Source organism: Pinus tabuliformis, chromosome J (assembly GCF_031772625.1).
Source record: "Pinus tabuliformis cultivar Carrire ecotype Pingquan chromosome J, CPIR1, whole genome shotgun sequence".
NCBI classification, from domain to species: domain Eukaryota; kingdom Viridiplantae; phylum Streptophyta; class Pinopsida; order Pinales; family Pinaceae; genus Pinus; species Pinus tabuliformis.
The window spans coordinates 161,145,317-161,148,749 of NC_142295.1; the positions used below are offsets into that span (position 1 = coordinate 161,145,317).

Consider the following 3,433-nt stretch of genomic DNA (forward strand, 5'->3'; position numbering starts at 1 on the left):
AAGAAAGGAGATAAAGAAAACCTAGAAAAATAAATAAAAGTTAAAAGTAGTAGGAAAAGGGAGGGTCCTAACACCTACTAGTCTTCGAACCATCGTCTCAGTTTAGATTCCCACACATATTTTCAATTTCTATAGCTTCCATGAACTTACGGTGATGGAAATGATCAGATTCCCACACATCTTTTCAATTTCTATAGCTTCTGTGAACTTATGGTGATGGAAATGATCAATTTTAGCAAGGACCTGTGCATCTTCAGTGCATATATGATGTTTAGTATTTTTTGCATGTTCAACCAAAGTCGAAGAATGTGTCCTCTGCGTCCTCCCATTTTTTATGTATTTCGCATACTCATGAATCCTCTGATTTATGGACAATTCAGTCTCACCAATGTAGGGAGTACCAAATGAACAGGGGATGAGATAAACACCTTTCATATTCTTCGGGTCCACATGGTACTTGAGCGACCTCAGAGAGTTGTTAATGGTATTTAGTTGCCTAAAGGTCGAGGGGACTTCATGTTTTCTCATAATCCTAGAAATCCTATCAGTGGTCCCTTGGATAAATGAAAGATGCACCCCTAAAGACTTATCCTTGGGATCTTTCTTAATCTAAGGACCATTTTTAACTTTAAGTAAGGATTTAAGGCACTCACTCTTATTACGCCGTAAGGCGTTCCCTCCGAGAAAGACATCCCTAAAATGTGACATGTGCGATCCTGAGCCATTGATTATATGTGTTAGATGCTTGGAGTGTTTTCTTCCATTCGTTTAATCTGTTTTTTTCATAGAAAAACGATTTTTTTCCATGGTAATGGGCCATGAAAGGCTAGGCCTGGCCTGGTGGCGATGAGACCCTTCTGCTGGCGATGAGACTCTTCGCAGAGACTGCCTGTTGGCGATGATACTCTTCACAGAGACTGCCTGCTAGCGATGAGACTCTTCGCAGAGACTCTTCATCTCCTTCTTCCCTGCATGCGTAGCCTTGTGCTGTTATATCAATATTTGTACTCGTTTCGCCCAAGTATTTGTGGCAGCGATTCTGAAATGGAGGTTGAAACGCCCATCAAATTCTCATAAGGACCTTTACGAGCTACCCAGTACAGAAAGTGCAATCAGCGGATGCCGAAAGATACTGCACAGTGAAGGATTAAGGTATGTGTATGCGTAACCCCAATATGAATATGCTAGCCATATAAGCACCCTTTCCGTTCCTCTCATTATTCAGTTCACCATCTCTATGTCTCTATGATAATTACTGTACCCTACGCTGGTTTTTCTCTTATTTCCATATTGATGGATTATATTTAACTTGAATTGGTTTTAATCTTCCTTGACAAGGCAGCAATAGAAACAGATAATGACACAGTGGAAGTGGAAGGAAAGGAAAGAAGTCCATGGAGACTTTGCACAGTGACTCAAGTGGAAGAAGTAAAATGCATCCTGAGGTTGCTTCCTATCTGGTTGTGCACAATCATTTACTCAGTGGTGTTCACCCAAATGGCATCTTTGTTTGTGGAGCAGGGTGCTACAATGAACACCTCCTTGGGTAGCTTCAATGTTCCAACTGCTGCAATGTCCATGTTTGATAGTTTCAGTGTTGTAGTGTGGATAGCTTTATACAGGCAGGTGTTAGTTCCTTTTGGTTATAAGGTCACACGCAATCCAAAGCGTTTCACCGAGCTACAGAGGATGGGAGTGGGGTTGATCGCGGGTATGCTCGCCATGGTTGCTGCTACTGTAGTTGAGATTTATCGGCTGAAAGAAGTAGACAACAAAATCATACCCGAGAGTCCAAGATCCCTCAGCATTTTCTGGCAGATTCCTCAGTACGCTCTGATTGGTGCTTCAGAGGTGTTCATGTATGTGGGTCAGCTAGAATTTTTCAATAGTCAGGCCCCTGATGCACTCCAAAGCTTTGGAAGTGCCCTGTGCATGACCTCAATATCGTTTGGCGATTACGTGAGCAGTTTGCTGGTGACAGTCGTAATGTATGTAACAAAGAAGGAAGATAGATCGGGTTGGATACCAGGAAATCTGATCAAGGGGCACATGGATCGCTTCTACCTGTTATTAGCAGCCCTCACATCAACTGACTTCATTGTCTATATTTTGTGCTCGAGATCCTATACTAACATTGCAGTTTATAAAGAATCTACTGAGGGAGAAGAACCAGCTCATATTAAATAAGTGTTTTCCTCCTTCGTTCGCAGGGTTCTGTGTATGGAGGCAAGGGCTTACTATTGTAAGGTGGATCTATAAACTAGAACAATCACTTTGAACCTTTTTATTGTAAGCTAAAAAGCTTTGAAGAGCTGGCCTGAAAGGTCTTGAACAGAGAGAGCACCCAATCGTCATTGAAGGCGAAGAGGGGTAAAAGAAAAAGAGAGGCCCTGCTGATAGAATCTAAGGTATAGGAGTTGAAGGTGACACTACTACACCAACTTCATGCATTGTAAAGTGGATTCTAATAGTGAAAGAGTTTTAACAATAAATTAATTTGTTTAGAAGTTTAGTGCATTTAATTAATTGTTCTCTTACGCTTACAAACATTTAAATCATATTTCTGACACACAGATTCCATGGCAATGCAATTTGGGGATATCATGGATTCAACTGCTTACTATAAGTTCTCACAGATTCCAGCATAATGAAATTTGGGCTAACATGGATTCAACCACTTACTACAAGTTCAAGTTTATATTCAAGAGTATTTAAATCAATAAAGCTTTGCTTTCTTGAAGTTCAAAAGACAAAGCCATTAGTCTATCTCTTTATTTCTAATCAAGTTTATATTCAAGAGTATTTAAATCAATCAGGGTTTGAAAAAGATGTACCTTCAGCTCCCGTATCTATTTTTTCACCATCTTTATGACTGCAATCAGATTAGATAAATATTGAATAGCTATGATTTTCAATTTTAGTCACCCTGTCTTGGGCCAAACTTTTGAACATTATGGCACCTCTTTCATTACAAGCATCAAGGGAATTAACATTATTACAAAGATTTTGGTTGATGTTGTATGTATCAGGTTCCATCCCCATATATTGGTTGATGTAACAGAGGTGGATCTGAGTACCACTATGTTGGGATTCAAGATATCAATGCCTATTATGATTGCTCCAACTGCCATGCAAAAGATGGCTCATCTCAAAGGCATGCATTAGATTATTGTATTGCAATTAACATCCTATTTTGATGCATATATTTTCTGAAATTGAATCCATCATCTTTTACAGGAGAGTATCCTACTGCAAGAGCTGCTGGAACTATAATGGTTTGGGCATCGGTCTTCTCTTTGTGGGATCGATCTTCTGAATGTTTTAATTTCCTTCTAGCTATTAAGGATTTAAGAAATTATAATGATTTTGGATTTTGAAATAGTTTGTTGTGTTGATAAAAAGTTGAGTCTTGGACATATTTGTTGTAGACGCT

At 39.3% G+C, this 3,433-nt stretch overlaps 1 pseudogene; it reads left to right on the forward strand.

Moving 5' to 3' along the window:
* The first annotated feature begins 866 nt into the window (after positions 1 to 866).
* LOC149226166 (protein NRT1/ PTR FAMILY 7.1 pseudogene) lies at positions 867 to 2,187 on the forward strand (annotated as a pseudogene).
* The last annotated feature ends 1,246 nt before the right edge of the window (positions 2,188 to 3,433 follow it).